Source organism: Triturus cristatus, chromosome 10, assembly GCF_964204655.1.
Source record: "Triturus cristatus chromosome 10, aTriCri1.1, whole genome shotgun sequence".
Taxonomy (NCBI): Eukaryota; Metazoa; Chordata; class Amphibia; order Caudata; family Salamandridae; genus Triturus; species Triturus cristatus.
The window spans coordinates 856,889,159-856,905,949 of record NC_140593.1 but is presented as its reverse complement, the minus strand read 5'-3'; the positions used below and the strand labels follow the sequence as shown (position 1 = coordinate 856,905,949).

The 16,791-nt window shown below is 46.9% G+C and overlaps 13 non-coding genes across 13 annotated transcripts; all 13 read left to right on the top strand.

Annotated features, from left to right (window-relative positions):
- Positions 1–1,276: 1,276 nt before the first annotated feature.
- On the top strand, positions 1,277–1,348 carry TRNAP-AGG (transfer RNA proline (anticodon AGG)). The gene has a single exon. It is a non-coding gene; the product is annotated as a tRNA-Pro (tRNA).
- Positions 1,349–3,145: 1,797 nt separating this feature from the next.
- TRNAP-CGG (transfer RNA proline (anticodon CGG)) lies at positions 3,146–3,217 on the top strand. The gene has a single exon. It is a non-coding gene; the product is annotated as a tRNA-Pro (tRNA).
- Positions 3,218–4,116: 899 nt separating this feature from the next.
- On the top strand, positions 4,117–4,188 carry TRNAP-AGG (transfer RNA proline (anticodon AGG)). Its single transcript has one exon. It is a non-coding gene; the product is annotated as a tRNA-Pro (tRNA).
- A 1,796-nt stretch (positions 4,189–5,984) lies between these two features.
- TRNAP-CGG (transfer RNA proline (anticodon CGG)) lies at positions 5,985–6,056 on the top strand. The gene has a single exon. It is a non-coding gene; the product is annotated as a tRNA-Pro (tRNA).
- An 899-nt stretch (positions 6,057–6,955) lies between these two features.
- Positions 6,956–7,027, top strand: TRNAP-AGG (transfer RNA proline (anticodon AGG)). Its single transcript has one exon. It is a non-coding gene; the product is annotated as a tRNA-Pro (tRNA).
- Positions 7,028–7,413: 386 nt separating this feature from the next.
- On the top strand, positions 7,414–7,486 carry TRNAV-AAC (transfer RNA valine (anticodon AAC)). The gene has a single exon. It is a non-coding gene; the product is annotated as a tRNA-Val (tRNA).
- Positions 7,487–7,774: 288 nt separating this feature from the next.
- Positions 7,775–7,886, top strand: TRNAL-CAA (transfer RNA leucine (anticodon CAA)). Its single transcript has 2 exons — positions 7,775–7,812; positions 7,841–7,886. It is a non-coding gene; the product is annotated as a tRNA-Leu (tRNA).
- A 937-nt stretch (positions 7,887–8,823) lies between these two features.
- On the top strand, positions 8,824–8,895 carry TRNAP-CGG (transfer RNA proline (anticodon CGG)). The gene has a single exon. It is a non-coding gene; the product is annotated as a tRNA-Pro (tRNA).
- Positions 8,896–9,280: 385 nt separating this feature from the next.
- TRNAV-UAC (transfer RNA valine (anticodon UAC)) lies at positions 9,281–9,353 on the top strand. Its single transcript has one exon. It is a non-coding gene; the product is annotated as a tRNA-Val (tRNA).
- A 2,310-nt stretch (positions 9,354–11,663) lies between these two features.
- On the top strand, positions 11,664–11,735 carry TRNAP-CGG (transfer RNA proline (anticodon CGG)). Its single transcript has one exon. It is a non-coding gene; the product is annotated as a tRNA-Pro (tRNA).
- An 899-nt stretch (positions 11,736–12,634) lies between these two features.
- On the top strand, positions 12,635–12,706 carry TRNAP-AGG (transfer RNA proline (anticodon AGG)). Its single transcript has one exon. It is a non-coding gene; the product is annotated as a tRNA-Pro (tRNA).
- Positions 12,707–14,504: 1,798 nt separating this feature from the next.
- TRNAP-CGG (transfer RNA proline (anticodon CGG)) lies at positions 14,505–14,576 on the top strand. The gene has a single exon. It is a non-coding gene; the product is annotated as a tRNA-Pro (tRNA).
- A 385-nt stretch (positions 14,577–14,961) lies between these two features.
- Positions 14,962–15,034, top strand: TRNAV-UAC (transfer RNA valine (anticodon UAC)). The gene has a single exon. It is a non-coding gene; the product is annotated as a tRNA-Val (tRNA).
- Positions 15,035–16,791: the final 1,757 nt, after the last annotated feature.

Here is a 16,791-nt window from a genome sequence, read left to right as displayed (position 1 = left end):
TGTCTTAGGAGCAAGAATTGGCAGGCCCTCCCTTGCATCTGGGGTGGAAGTCTATGGGGCAAGTGTCCAGGACTTGCAGAGGAGTACAAGTGCCAGAAAGTGCCTGCAGTTCTCATCAGCGCCTTTTTTCTGCTCTCTGGCAGCTAGGATATCGACTGATCCCTTCCTTGCAAGAGTGAAAAAAACAACACCTTGACAGAAAACATGACTTTGTGTGGTTCACATAGAGAGAGAGCAGCCAAATAGCCCTGCTTTGTTTCTGAAAGACGCATCAGAAATTGCTTAAAATGCCGACTGGGGAATCAGGCTCTTTGGTCTAGGGGTATGATTCTCGCTTCGGGTGCGAGAGGTCCCGGGTTCAAATCCCGGACGAGCCCATGCTGTGGAATTATTTTTAAGCTGCTTATTATATAGGGCCATTTCTTCTTTTCAATGCTCTAAGACGCCGTGTATGGTGAGAAAGTTCCTTTCCCTCTACGCTATTTCCCACTTTTGGCGTATAGAATTTCAGTGCCGGACTTCTTTGCAACTGCTTTTCTGGGGTGGACCATTAGTGTAGGAAAATTAAATGCAAAGTGTTTTTCTAGTGTGGTTTCAGGTATGGTTTTAAAATCGCCTTTTGGAATAAAAGTGGTCCTCGTTCCTTTCTTCCAAAGAAAGAGATCGGGTAAGGAGGGTCCAACTTTGAGCTTCATGGACATTGGCCCTTGGTCTGTGCATTCCAGCCCACTACATGCCAAGAAGATTCCTATAAGCGTGTCTGTTTTTGTAGTGTAGTGGTTATCACGTTAGCTTTACACGCGAAAGGTCCCTGGTTCGAGACCGGGCAGAAACAGCAGCTTTCTGTTTTTCACACAGTTTGCATTTACTCTCTCAACTTATAGGAAAGCTGAGATAATGGAAGCTGTCTATCCCTCACCAGCGTGACGTACTGTGCTCCAGGGGCATCAGTGACAGCTCAAAAAGAGAAGTGACGATAGTTTGCGCTGTTCGTTTGCACGTCCTTGTGTACTGAAGGTTGGGCCTACTTCATGAAAGCAAGGCATGAGAGCAGAAATGGTTTTATTGACCTCACCGAGAGCATACACCTAGAACAAACAAAATGTCTGAAGGATAGAGGCATTTTCATTTCTTGTTCGATGACGGCCATGGAAAAGACAGCAACCATATTGCAGAAGAGAGCAGCATGTGCAGTTGCTTGCTTTGAGTGAAGCATTCACTAACTCACTGCCAATAACCCCCGGAGCCGGTGCGAAAGGCGACTCTTGTGTGCCTCGGCTCGTTGGTCTAGGGGTATGATTCTCGCTTAGGGTGCGAGAGGTCCCGGGTTCAAATCCCGGACGAGCCCTTTTTCAGAGGTAAACATACGAATCCTACTCAAAACTCACAATGCCTGACTATTTCTCATTACACTCGCCGCATTGTTGCACAAAATATTTTGAACCTCATAAGAAACATGGATCACCATGCTTTTTCTGCCTTCATGCTTAGTCTGTGTGTGTCCCAGGTGATGCTTTCCCAAGCTGTACTTGCTGGCATTTAGGCATCAGATATTTGTCTGTCGATGCCTGCATAAGTCAATTTTTAATACGTCTAATTGCAAGCATGTTGGCTGATATCTCTGCAGTTTTCACACTTGCTCCTCGCTTTCTGAGTGGCTGCTGATACAGCAGAATAGAAGTAGAGAGAATCCTTGAGAGGAACCTTGCTCTAACAGTAAAACACAATAAGTGAGTTTCTGTAGTGTAGCGGTCATCACGTTCGCCTAACACGCGAAAGGTTCCCCGGTTCGAGACCGGGCAGAAACACTGTGCATGAGCTGCTTTTATGTGCACCCTCTAAAACCTTATTATCTCAATGCAAGCTTAAGAAGAGGCGGTCCTTGAACCCAGCGAGCCGTGGGAAACTTCCTTTACTTTTGCAAGACGAAACAAAGTAATCCGCATCCATCAGTGGTCGCTCTTGTGCCTAGCTTTTTTTTTGTCATGCCATGTTGTATTGTGGGGTCTTTACACTTGTGACATTGCTGTGAACGTTGTAAGTGCAAAAATTGGCAGGTGCAGTCAGAAGAGTCAGATCTGTGCACACCCATGGCTGTCAGGATGGCCGAGTGGTCTAAGGCGCCAGACTCAAGAGAGCTTGATCTTCAGTGCAACTGAGACTTCTGGTCTCCTCATGGAGGCTTGGGTTCAAATCCCACTTCTGACAGGTTTCTTTTACACCCTTAAATCGTCCTGTTTTTTGCAGTGCATTCCCCACACACCACAATCTTTGCACGGACCTGTAACATATGACGAGAAATCCACCAACGATCAGGCTGGGCCCTCAATCACAATTCCATGTATTCCTGGAAGGGACACCTCAGGCACACCTTCTGTTAAATTAGCACTCCATCACACAAACTGCCGTGCTGGTTTCTCATTAAGCAGTTGATCCCATCTTTGTTGTGAGGCTCTCCTGCCACCTTTTGGGCGGAGAAGGCACTGTCCCTGCAACAACACAGGCAGACATGTTCAACAGGGCTTCCTGGTTATGTGGGAGGAGCAGATTGTCATTGGTCCCCCCTTGCGAATTTTAATTTACATAAGGAAGACAGAGAGGTAGCTGGGAGTAGGCAGTACACACGGACATTGAACTCTATCTTGTGATTTGCAGCCAATTCTAGATTGAGGCAGGAGGAAAGGAGGTGACTTGCCCAAAAATGGCCATACTGGGAATTCAGCCACCCTGGGGCTCCCAGGTGAGTGTTTCAGTCCTGCGAGCCACTCATATAAATCTCGCTTGATCGAGCCTGATCGAGCGCTGAGTGAGCATGTTTGAATCCAAGAATCAAATGCCTCTGTCTTAGGAGCAAGAATTGGCAGGCCCTCCCTTGCATCTGGGGTGGAAGTCTATGGGGCAAGTGTCCAGGACTTGCAGAGGAGTACAAGTGCCAGAAAGTGCCTGCAGTTCTCATCAGCGCCTTTTTTCTGCTCTCTGGCAGCTAGGATATCGACTGATCCCTTCCTTGCAAGAGTGAAAAAAACAACACCTTGAGAGAAAACATGACTTTGTGTGGTTCACATAGAGAGAGAGCAGCCAAATAGCCCTGCTTTGTTTCTGAAAGACGCATCAGAAATTGCTTAAAATGCCGACTGGGGAATCAGGCTCGTTGGTCTAGGGGTATGATTCTCGCTTCGGGTGCGAGAGGTCCCGGGTTCAAATCCCGGACGAGCCCATGCTGTGGAATTATTTTTAGGCTGCTTATTACATAGGGCCATTTCTTCTTTTCAATGCTATAAGACGCCGTGTATGGTGAGAAAGTTCCTTTCCCTCTACGCTATTTCCCACTTTTGGCGTATAGAATTTCAGTGCCGGACTTATTTGCAACTGCTTTTCTGGGGTGGACCATCAGTGTAGGAAAATTAAATGCAAAGTGTTTTTCTAGTTCGGTTTCAGGTATGGTTTTAAAATCGCCTTTTGGATTAAAAGTGGTCCTCGTTCCCTTCTTCCAAAGAAAAAGATCGGGTAAGGAGGGTCCAACTTTGAGCTTCATGGACATTGGCCCTTGGTCTGTGCATTCCAGCCCACTACATGCCAAGAAGATTTCTGCAAGCGTGTCTGTTTCTGTAGTGTAGTGGTTATCACGATCGCTTTACATGCGAAAGGTCCCTGGTTCGAGACCGTGCAGAAACAGCAGCTTTCTGTTTTTCACACAGTTTGCATTTACTCTCTCAATTTATAGGAAAGCTGAGATAATGGAAGCTGTCTATCCCTCACCAGCGTGACGTACTGTGCTCCAGGGGCATCAGTGACAGCTCAAAAAGAGAAGTGACGATAGTTTGCGCTATTCGTTTGCACGTCCTTGTGTACTGAAGGTTGGGCCTACTTCATGAAAGCAAGGCATGAGAGCAGAAATGGTTTTATTGACCTCACCGAGAGCATACACCTAGAACAAACAAAATGTCTGAAGGATAGAGGCATTTTCATTTCTTGTTCGATGACGGCCATGGAAAAGACAGCAACCATATTGCAGAAGAGAGCAGCATGTGCAGTTGCTTGCTTTGGGTGAAGCATTCACTAACTCGCTGCCAATAACCCCCGGAGCCGGTGCGAAAGGCGACTCTTGTGTGCCTCGGCTCGTTGGTCTAGGGGTATGATTCTCGCTTAGGGTGCGAGAGGTCCCGGGTTCAAATCCCGGACGAGCCCTTTTTCAGAGGTAAACATACGAATCCTACTCAAAACTCACAATGCCTCACTATTTCTCATTACACTTGCCGCATTGTTGCACAAAATATTTTGAACCTCATAAGAAACATGGATCACCATGCTTTTTCTGCCTTCATGCTTAGTCTGTGTGTGTCCCAGGTGATGCTTTCCCAAGCTGTACTTGCTGGCATTTAGGCATCAGATATTTGTCTGTCGATGCCTGCATAAGTCAATTTTTAATACGTCTAATTGCAAGTATGTTGGCTGATATCTCTGCAGTTTTCACACCTGCTCCTCGCTTTCTGAGTGGCTGCTGATACAGCAGAATAGAAGTAAAGAGAATCCTTGAGAGGAACCTTGCTCTAACAGTAAAACACAGCAAGTGAGTTTCTGAAGTGTAGTGGTCATCACGTTCGTCTAACACGCGAAAGGTCCCCGGTTCGAGACCGGGCAGAAACACTGTGCATGAGCTGCTTTTATGTGCACCCTCTAAAACCTTATTATCTCAATGCAAGCTTAAGAAGAGGCGGTCCTTGAACCCAGCGAGCCGTGGGAAACTTCCTTTACTTTTGCAAGACGAAACAAAGTAATCCGCATCCATCAGTGGTCGCTCTTGTGCCTAGCTTTTTTTTTGTCATGCCATGTTGTATTGTGGGGTCTTTACACTTGTGACATTGCTGTGAACGTTGTAAGTGCAAACATTGGCAGGTGCAGTCAGAAGAGTCAGATCTATGCACACCCAGGGCTGTCAGGATGGCCGAGTGGTCTTAGGCGCCAGACTCAAGAGAGCTTAATCTTCAGTGCAACTGAGACTTCTGGTCTCCTCATGGAGGCGTGGGTTCAAATCCCACTTCTGACAGGTTTCTTTTACACCCTTAAATCGTCCTGTTTTTTGCAGTGCATGCCCCATACACCACAATCTTTGCACGGACCTGTAACATATGACGAGAAATCCACCAACGATCAGGCTGGGCCCTCAATCACAATTCCATGTATTCCTGGAAGGGACACCTCAGGCACACCTTCCGTTAAATTTGCACTCCATCACACAAACTGCCGTGCTGGTTTCTCATTAAGCAGTTGATCCCATCTTTGTTGTGAGGCTCTCCTGCCACCTTTTGGGCGGAGAAGGCACTGTCCCTGCAACAACACAGGCAGACATGTTCAACAGGGCTTCCTGGTTATGTGGGAGGAGCAGATTGTCATTGGTCCCCCCTTGCAAATTTTAATTTACATAAGGAAGACAGAGAGGTAGCTGGGAGTAGGCAGTACACACGGACATTGAACTCTATTTTGTGATTTGCAGCCAATTCTAGATTGAGGCAGGAGGAAAGGAGGTGACTTGCCCAAAAATGGCGATACTGGGAATTCAGCCACCCTGGGGCTCCCAGGTGAGTGTTTCAGTCCTGCGAGCCACTCATATAAATCTCGCTTGATCGAGCCTGATCGAGCGCTGAGTGAGCGTGTTTGAATCCAAGAATCAAATGCCTCTGTCTTAGGAGCAAGAATTGGCAGGCCCTCCCATGCATCTGGGGTGGAAGTCTATGGGGCAAGTGTCCAGGACTTGCAGAGGAGTACAAGTGCCAGAAAGTGCCTGCAGTTCTCATCAGCGCCTTTTTTCTGCTCTCTGGCAGCTAGGATATCGACTGATCCCTTCCTTGCAAGAGTGAAAAAAACAACACCTCGACAGAAAACATGACTTTGTGTGGTTCACATAGAGAGAGAGCAGCCAAATAGCCCTGCTTTGTTTCTGAAAGACGCATCAGAAATTGCTTAAAATGCCGACTGGGGAATCAGGCTCGTTGGTCTAGGGGTATGATTCTCGCTTCGGGTGCGAGAGGTCCCGGGTTCAAATCCCGGACGAGCCCATGCTGTGGAATTATTTTTAGGCTGCTTATTATATAGGGCCATTTCTTCTTTTCAATGCTCTAAGACGCCGTGTATGGTGAGAAAGTTCCTTTCCCTCTACGCTATTTCCCACTTTTGGCGTATAGAATTTCAGTGCCGGACTTCTTTGCAACTGCTTTTCTGGGGTGGACCATCAGTGTAGGAAAATTAAATGCAAAGTGTTTTTCTAGTGTGGTTTCAGGTATGGTTTTAAAATCGCCTTTTGGAATAAAAGTGGTCCTCGTTCCTTTCTTCCAAAGAAAGAGATCGGGTAAGGAGGGTCCAACTTTGAGCTTCATGGACATTGGCCCTTGGTCTGTGCATTCCAGCCCACTACATGCCAAGAAGATTCCTATAAGCGTGTCTGTTTTTGTAGTGTAGTGGTTATCACGTTAGCTTTACACGCGAAAGGTCCCTGGTTCGAGACCGGGCAGAAACAGCAGCTTTCTGTTTTTCACACAGTTTGCATTTACTCTCTCAAATTATAGGAAAGCTGAGATAATGGAAGCTGTCTATCCCTCACCAGCGTGACGTACTGTGCTCCAGGGGCATCAGTGACAGCTCAAAAAGAGAAGTGACGATAGTTTGCGCTGTTCGTTTGCACGTCCTTGTGTACTGAAGGTTGGGCCTACTTCATGAAAGCAAGGCATGAGAGCAGAAATGGTTTTATTGACCTCACCGAGAGCATACACCTAGAACAAACAAAATGTCTGAAGGATAGAGGCATTTTCATTTCTTGTTCGATGACGGCCATGGAAAAGAAGGCAACCATATTGCAGAAGAGAGCAGCATGTGCAGTTGCTTGCTTTGAGTGAAGCATTCACTAACTCGCTGCCAATAAACCCCGGAGCCGGTGCGAAAGGCGTCTCTTGTGTGCCTCGGCTCGTTGGTCTAGGGGTATGATTCTCGCTTAGGGTGCGAGAGGTCCTGGGTTCAAATCCCGGACGAGCCCTTTTTCAGAGGTAAACATACGAATCCTACTCAAAACTCACAATGCCTGACTATTTCTCATTACACTCGCCGCATTGTTGCACAAAATATTTTGAACCTCATAAGAAACATGGATCACCATGCTTTTTCTGCCTTCATGCTTAGTCTGTGTGTGTCCCAGGTGATGCTTTCCCAAGCTGTACTTGCTGGCATTTAGGCATCAGATATTTGTCTGTCGATGCCTGCATAAGTCAATTTTTAATACGTCTAATTGCAAGCATGTTGGCTGATATCTCTGCAGTTTTCACACTTGCTCCTCGCTTTCTGAGTGGCTGCTGATACAGCAGAATAGAAGTAGAGAGAATCCTTGAGAGGAACCTTGCTCTAACAGTAAAATACATCAAGTGAGTTTCTGTAGTGTAGTGGTCATCACGTTCGTCTAACACGCGAAAGGTCCCCGGTTCGAGACCGGGCAGAAACACTGTGCATGAGCTGCTTTTATGTGCACCCTCTAAAACCTTATTATCTCAATGCAAGCTTAAGAAGAGGCGGTCCTTGAACCCAGCGAGCCGTGGGAAACTTCCTTTACTTTTGCAAGACGAAACAAAGTAATCCGCATCCATCAGTGGTCGCTCTTGTGCCTAGCTTTTTTTTTGTCATGCCATGTTGTATTGTGGGGTCTTTACACTTGTGACATTTCTGTGAACGTTGTAAGTGCAAACATTGGCAGGTGCAGTCAGAAGAGTCAGATCTGTGCACACCCAAGGCTGTCAGGATGGCCGAGTGGTCTAAGGCGCCAGACTCAAGAGAGCTTGATCTTCAGTGCAACTGAGACTTCTGGACTCCTCATGGAGGCGTGGGTTCAAATCCCACTTCTGACAGGTTTCTTTTACACCCTTAAATCGTCCTGTTTTTTGCAGTGCATTCCCCACACACCACAATCTTTGCACGGACCTGTAACATATGACGAGAAATCCACCAACGATCAGGCTGGGCCCTCAATCACAATTCCATGTATTCCTGGAAGGGACACCTCAGGCACACCTTCCGTTAAATTTGCACTCCATCACACAAACTGCCGTGCTGGTTTCTCATTAAGCAGTTGATCCCATCTTTGTTGTGAGGCTCTCCTGCCACCTTTTGGGCGGAGAAGGCACTGTCCCTGCAACAACACAGGCAGACATGTTCAACAGGGCTTCCTGGTTATGTGGGAGGAGCAGATTGTCATTGGTCCCCCCTTGCGCATTTTAATTTACATAAGGAAGACAGAGAGGTAGCTGGGAGTAGGCAGTACACACGGACATTGAACTCTATCTTGTGATTTGCAGCCAATTCTAGATTGAGGCAGGAGGAAAGGAGGTGATTTGCCCAAAAATGGCCATACTGGGAATTCAGCCACCCTGGGGCTCCCAGGTGAGTGTTTCAGTCCTGCGAGCCACTCATATAAATCTCGCTTGATCGAGCCTGATCGAGCGCTGAGTGAGCATGTTTGAATCCAAGAATCAAATGCCTCTGTCTTAGGAGCAAGAATTGGCAGGCCCTCCCTTGCATCTGGGGTGGAAGTCTATGGGGCAAGTGTCCAGGACTTGCAGAGGAGTACAAGTGCCAGAAAGTGCCTGCAGTTCTCATCAGCGCCTTTTTTCTGCTCTCTGGCAGCTAGGATATCGACTGATCCCTTCCTTGCAAGAGTGAAAAAAACAACACCTTGAGAGAAAACATGACTTTGTTTGGTTCACATAGAGAGAGAGCAGCCAAATAGCCCTGCTTTGTTTCTGAAAGACGCATCAGAAATTGCTTAAAATGCTGACTGGGGAGTCAGGCTCGTTGGTCTAGGGGTATGATTCTCGCTTCGGGTGCGAGAGGTCCCGGGTTCAAATCCCGGACGAGCCCATGCTGTGGAATTATTTTTAGGCTGCTTATTATATAGGGCCATTTCTTCTTTTCAATGCTATAAGACGCCATGTATGGTGAGAAAGTTCCTTTCCCTCTACGCTATTTCCCACTTTTGGCGTATAGAATTTCAGTGCCGGACTTCTTTGCAACTGCTTTTCTGGGGTGGACCATCAGTGTAGGAAAATTAAATGCAAAGTGTTTTTCTAGTGTGGTTTCAGGTATGGTTTTAAAATCGCCTTTTGGAACAAAAGTGGTCCTCGTTCCTTTCTTCCAAAGAAAGAGATCGGGTAAGGAGGGTCCAACTTTGAGCTTCATGGACATTGGCCCTTGGTCTGTGCATTCCAGCCCACTACATGCCAAGAAGATTCCTGCAAGAGTGTTTGTTTCTGTAGTGTAGTGGTTATCACGTTCGCTTTACATGCGAAAGGTCCCTGGTTCGAGACCGGGCAGGAACAGCAGCTTTCTGTTTTTCACACAGTTTGCATTTACTCTCTCAATTTATAGGAAAGCTGAGATAATGGAAGCTGTCTATCCCTCACCAGCGTGACGTACTGTGCTCCAGGGGCATCAGTGACAGCTCAAAAAGAGAAGTGACGATAGTTTGCGCTATTCGTTTGCACGTCCTTGTGTACTGAAGGTTGGGCCTACTTCATGAAAGCAAGGCATGAGAGCAGAAATGGTTTTATTGACCTCACCGAGAGCATACACCTAGAACAAACAAAATGTCTGAAGGACAGAGGCATTTTCATTTCTTGTTCGATGACGGCCATGGAAAAGACAGCAACCATATTGCAGAACAGAGCAGCATGTGCAGTTGCTTGCTTTGGGTGAAGCATTCACTAACTCGCTGCCAATAACCCCCGGAGCCGGTGCAAAAGGCAACTCTTGAGTGCCTCGGCTCGTTGGACTAGGGGTATGATTCTCGCTTAGGGTGCGAGAGGTCCCGGGTTCAAATCACGGACAAGCCCTTTTTCAGAGGTAAACATACGAATCCTACTCAAAACTCACAATGCCTGACTATTTCTCATTACACTCGCCGCATTGTTGCACAAAATATTTTGAACCTCATAAGAAACATGGATCACCATGCTTTTTCTGCCTTCATGCTTAGTCTGTGTGTGTCCCAGGTGATGCTTTCCCAAGCTGTACTTGCTGGCATTTAGGCATCAGATATTTGTCTGTCGATGCCTGCATAAGTCAATTTTTAATACGTCTAATTGCAAGTATGTTGGCTGATATCTCTGCAGTTTTCACACTTGCTCCTCGCTTTCTGAGTGGCTGCTGATACAGCAGAATAGAAGTAGAGAGAATCCTTGAGAGAAACCTTGCTCTAACAGTAAAACACAGTAAGTTAGTTTCTGTAGTGTAGTGGTCATCACGTTCGCCTAACACGCGAAAAGTTCCCCGGTTCGAGACCGGGCAGAAACACTGTGCATGAGCTGCTTTTATGTGCACCCTCTAAAACCTTATTATCTCAATGCAAGCTTAAGAAGAGGCGGTCCTTGAACCCAGCGAGCCGTGGGAAACTTCCTTTACTTTTGCAAGACGAAACAAAGTAATCCGCATCCATCAGTGGTCGCTCTTGTGCCTAGCTTTTTTTTTGTCATGCCATGTTGTATTGTGGGGTCTTTACACTTGTGACATTGCTGTGAACGTTGTAAGTGCAAAAATTGGCAGGTGCAGTCAGAAGAGTCAGATCTGTGCACACCCATGGCTGTCAGGATGGCCGAGTGGTCTAAGGCGCCAGACTCAAGAGAGCTTGATCTTCAGTGCAACTGAGACTTCTGGTCTCCTCATGGAGGCGTGGGTTCAAATCCCACTTCTGACAGGTTTCTTTTACACCCTTAAATCGTCCGGTTTTTTGCAGTGCATTCCCCACAGACCACAATCTTTGCACGGACCTGTAACATATGACGAGAAATCCACCAACGATCAGGCTGGGCCCTCAATCACAATTCCATGTATTCCTGGAAGGGACACCTCAGGCACACCTTCTGTTAAATTTGCACTCCATCACTCAAACTGCCGTGCTGGTTTCTCATTAAGCAGTTGATCCCATCTTTGTTGTGAGGCTCTCCTGCCACCTTTTGGGCGGAGAAGGCACTGTCCCTGCAACAACACAGGCAGACATGTTCAACAGGGCTTCCTGGTTATGTGGGAGGAGCAGATTGTCATTGGTCCCCCCTTGCGAATTTTAATTTACATAAGGAAGACAGAGAGGTAGCTGGGAGTAGGCAGTACACACGGACATTGAACTCTATCTTGTGATTTGCAGCCAATTCTAGATTGAGGCAGGAGGAAAGGAGGTGACTTGCCCAAAAATGGCCATACTGGGAATTCAGCCACCCTGGGGCTCCCAGGTGAGTGTTTCAGTCCTGCGAGCCACTCATATAAATCTCGCTTGATCGAGCCTGATCGAGCGCTGAGTGAGCATGTTTGAATCCAAGAATCAAATGCCTCTGTCTTAGGAGCAAGAATTGGCAGGCCCTCCCTTGCATCTGGGGTGGAAGTCTATGGGGCAAGTGTCCAGGACTTGCAGAGGAGTACAAGTGCCAGAAAGTGCCTGCAGTTCTCATCAGCGCCTTTTTTCTGCTCTCTGGCAGCTAGGATATCGACTGATCCCTTCCTTGCAAGAGTGAAAAAAACAACACCTTGAGAGAAAACATGACTTTGTGTGGTTCACATAGAGAGAGAGCAGCCAAATAGCCCTGCTTTGTTTCTGAAAGACGCATCAGAAATTGCTTAAAATGCCGACTGGTGAATCAGGCTCGTTGGTCTAGGGGTATGATTCTCGCTTCGGGTGCGAGAGGTCCCGGGTTCAAATCCCGGACGAGCCCATGCTGTGGAATTATTTTTAGGCTGCTTATTATATAGGGCCATTTCTTCTTTTCAATGCTATAAGACGCCGTGTATGGTGAGAAAGTTCCTTTCCCTCTACGCAATTTCCCACTTTTGGCGTATAGAATTTCAGTGCCGGACTTATTTGCAACTGCTTTTCTGGGGTGGACCATCAGTGTAGGAAAATTAAATGCAAAGTGTTTTTCTAGTGTGGTTTCAGGTATGGTTTTAAAATCGCCTTTTGGAATAAAAGTGGTCCTCGTTCCCTTCTTCCAAAGAAAGAGATCGGGTAAGGAGGGTCCAACTTTGAGCTTCATGGACATTGGCCCTTGGTCTGTGCATTCCAGCCCACTACATGCCAAGAAGATTCCTGCAAGCATGTCTGTTTCTGTAGTGTAGTGGTTATCACGATCGCTTTACACGCGAAAGGTCCCTGGTTCGAGACCGGGCAGAAACAGCAGCTTTCTGTTTTTCACACAGTTTGCATTTACTCTCTCAATTTATAGGAAAGCTGAGATAATGGAAGCTGTCTATCCCTCACCAGCGTGACGTACTGTGCTCCAGGGGCATCAGTGACAGCTCAAAAAGAGAAGTGACGATAGTTTGCGCTATTCGTTTGCACGTCCTTGTGTACTGAAGGTTGGGCCTACTTCATGAAAGCAAGGCATGAGAGCAGAAATGGTTTTATTGACCTCACCGAGAGCATACACCTAGAACAAACAAAATGTCTGAAGGATAGAGGCATTTTCATTTCTTGTTCGATGACGGCCATGGAAAAGACAGCAACCATATTGCAGAAGAGAGCAGCATGTGCAGTTGCTTGCTTTGGGTGAAGCATTCACTAACTCGCTGCCAATAACCCCCGGAGCCGGTGCAAAATGCGACTATTGTGTGCCTCGGCTCGTTGGTCTAGGGGTATGATTCTCGCTTAGGGTGCGAGAGGTCCCGGGTTCAAATCCCGGATGAGCCCTTTTTCAGAGGTAAACATACGAATCCTACTCAAAACTCACAATGCCTGACTATTTCTCATTACACTTGCCGCATTGTTGCACAAAATATTTTGAACCTCATAAGAAACATGGATCACCATGCTTTTTCTGCCTTCATGCTTAGTCTGTGTGTGTCCCAGGTGATGCTTTCCCAAGCTGTACTTGCTGGCATTTAGGCATCAGATATTTGTCTGTCGATGCCTGCATAAGTCAATTTTTAATACGTCTAATTGCAAGTATGTTGGCTGATATCTCTGCAGTTTTCACACTTGCTCCTCGCTTTCTGAGTGGCTGCTGATACAGCAGAATAGAAGTAGAGAGAATCCTTGAGAGGAACCTTGCTCTAACAGTAAAACATAGTAAGTGAGTTTCTGTAGTGTAGTGGTCATCACGTTCGCCTAACACGCGAAAGGTTCCCCGGTTCGAGACCGGGCAGAAACACTGTGCATGAGCTGCTTTTATGTGCACCCTCTAAAACCTTATTATCTCAATGCAAGCTTAAGAAGAGGCGGTCCTTGAACCCAGCGAGCCGTGGGAAACTTCCTTTACTTTTGCAAGACGAAACAAAGTAATCCGCATCCATCAGTGGTCGCTCTTGTGCCTAGCTTTTTTTTTTGTCATGCCATGTTGTATTGTGGGGTCTTTACACTTGTGACATTGCTGTGAACGTTGTAAGTGCAAAAATTGGCAGGTGCAGTCAGAAGAGTCAGATCTGTGCACAGCCATGGCTGTCAGGATGGCCGAGTGGTCTAAGGCGCCAGACTCAAGAGAGCTTGATCTTCAGTGCAACTGAGACTTCTGGTCTCCTCATGGAGGCGTGGGTTCAAATCCCACTTCTGACAGGTTTCTTTTACACCCTTAAATCGTCCTGTTTTTTGCAGTGCATTCCCCACAGACCACAATCTTTGCACGGACCTGTAACATATGACGAGAAATCCACCAACGATCATGCTGGGCCCTCTATCACAATTCCATGTATTCCTGGAAGGGACACCTCAGGCACACCTTCTGTTAAATTTGCACTCCATCACACAAACTGCCGTGCTGGTTTCTCATTAAGCAGTTGATCCCATCTTTGTTGTGATGCTCTCCTGCCACCTTTTGGGCGGAGAAGGCACTGTCCCTGCAACAACACAGGCAGACATGTTCAACAGGGCTTCCTGGTTATGTGGGAGGAGCAGATTGTCATTGGTCCCCCCTTGCGCATTTTAATTTACATAAGGAAGACAGAGAGGTAGCTGGGAGTAGGCAGTACACACGGACATTGAACTCTATCTTGTGATTTGCAGCCAATTCTAGATTGAGGCAGGAGGAAAGGAGGTGATTTGCCCAAAAATGGCCATACTGGGAATTCAGCCACCCTGGGGCTCCCAGGTGAGTGTTTCAGTCCTGCGAGCCACTCATATAAATCTCGCTTGATCGAGCCTGATCGAGCGCTGAGTGAGCATGTTTGAATCCAAGAATCAAATGCCTCTGTCTTAGGAGCAAGAATTGGCAGGCCCTCCCTTGCATCTGGGGTGGAAGTCTATGGGGCAAGTGTCCAGGACTTGCAGAGGAGTACAAGTGCCAGAAAGTGCCTGCAGTTCTCATCAGCGCCTTTTTTCTGCTCTCTGGCAGCTAGGATATCGACTGATCCCTTCCTTGCAAGAGTGAAAAAAACAACACCTTGAGAGAAAACATGACTTTGTTTGGTTCACATAGAGAGAGAGCAGCCAAATAGCCCTGCTTTGTTTCTGAAAGACGCATCAGAAATTGCTTAAAATGCTGACTGGGGAGTCAGGCTCGTTGGTCTAGGGGTATGATTCTCGCTTCGGGTGCGAGAGGTCCCGGGTTCAAATCCCGGACGAGCCCATGCTGTGGAATTATTTTTAGGCTGCTTATTATATAGGGCCATTTCTTCTTTTCAATGCTATAAGACGCCATGTATGGTGAGAAAGTTCCTTTCCCTCTACGCTATTTCCCACTTTTGGCGTATAGAATTTCAGTGCCGGACTTCTTTGCAACTGCTTTTCTGGGGTGGACCATCAGTGTAGGAAAATTAAATGCAAAGTGTTTTTCTAGTGTGGTTTCAGGTATGGTTTTAAAATCGCCTTTTGGAACAAAAGTGGTCCTCGTTCCTTTCTTCCAAAGAAAGAGATCGGGTAAGGAGGGTCCAACTTTGAGCTTCATGGACATTGGCCCTTGGTCTGTGCATTCCAGCCCACTACATGCCAAGAAGATTCCTGCAAGAGTGTTTGTTTCTGTAGTGTAGTGGTTATCACGTTCGCTTTACATGCGAAAGGTCCCTGGTTCGAGACCGGGCAGGAACAGCAGCTTTCTGTTTTTCACACAGTTTGCATTTACTCTCTCAATTTATAGGAAAGCTGAGATAATGGAAGCTGTCTATCCCTCACCAGCGTGACGTACTGTGCTCCAGGGGCATCAGTGACAGCTCAAAAAGAGAAGTGACGATAGTTTGCGCTATTCGTTTGCACGTCCTTGTGTACTGAAGGTTGGGCCTACTTCATGAAAGCAAGGCATGAGAGCAGAAATGGTTTTATTGACCTCACCGAGAGCATACACCTAGAACAAACAAAATGTCTGAAGGACAGAGGCATTTTCATTTCTTGTTCGATGACGGCCATGGAAAAGACAGCAACCATATTGCAGAACAGAGCAGCATGTGCAGTTGCTTGCTTTGGGTGAAGCATTCACTAACTCGCTGCCAATAACCCCCGGAGCCGGTGCAAAAGGCAACTCTTGAGTGCCTCGGCTCGTTGGACTAGGGGTATGATTCTCGCTTAGGGTGCGAGAGGTCCCGGGTTCAAATCACGGACAAGCCCTTTTTCAGAGGTAAACATACGAATCCTACTCAAAACTCACAATGCCTGACTATTTCTCATTACACTCGCCGCATTGTTGCACAAAATATTTTGAACCTCATAAGAAACATGGATCACCATGCTTTTTCTGCCTTCATGCTTAGTCTGTGTGTGTCCCAGGTGATGCTTTCCCAAGCTGTACTTGCTGGCATTTAGGCATCAGATATTTGTCTGTCGATGCCTGCATAAGTCAATTTTTAATACGTCTAATTGCAAGTATGTTGGCTGATATCTCTGCAGTTTTCACACTTGCTCCTCGCTTTCTGAGTGGCTGCTGATAAAGCAGAATAGAAGTAGAGAGAATCCTTGAGAGGAACCTTGCTCTAACAGTAAAACACAGTAAGTGAGTTTCTGTAGTGTAGTGGTCATCACGTTCGCCTAACACGCGAAAGGTTCCCCGGTTCGAGACCGGGCAGAAACACTGTGCATGAGCTGCTTTTATGTGCACCCTCTAAAACCTTATTATCTCAATGCAAGCTTAAGAAGAGGCGGTCCTTGAACCCAGCGAGCCGTGGGAAACTTCCTTTACTTTTGCAAGACGAAACAAAGTAATCCGCATCCATCAGTGGTCGCTCTTGTGCCTAGCTTTTTTTTTGTCATGCCATGTTGTATTGTGGGGTCTTTACACTTGTGACATTGCTGTGAACGTTGTAAGTGCAAAAATTGGCAGGTGCAGTCAGAAGAGTCAGATCTGTGCACACCCATGGCTGTCAGGATGGCCGAGTGGTCTAAGGCGCCAGACTCAAGAGAGCTTGATCTTCAGTGCAACTGAGACTTCTGGTCTCCTCATGGAGGCGTGGGTTCAAATCCCACTTCTGACAGGTTTCTTTTACACCCTTAAATCGTCCGGTTTTTTGCAGTGCATTCCCCACAGACCACAATCTTTGCACGGACCTGTAACATATGACGAGAAATCCACCAACGATCAGGCTGGGCCCTCAATCACAATTCCATGTATTCCTGGAAGGGACACCTCAGGCACACCTTCTGTTAAATTTGCACTCCATCACTCAAACTGCCGTGCTGGTTTCTCATTAAGCAGTTGATCCCATCTTTGTTGTGAGGCTCTCCTGCCACCTTTTGGGCGGAGAAGGCACTGTCCCTGCAACAACACAGGCAGACATGTTCAACAGGGCTTCCTGGTTATGTGGGAGGAGCAGATTGTCATTGGTCCCCCCTTGCGAATTTTAATTTACATAAGGAAG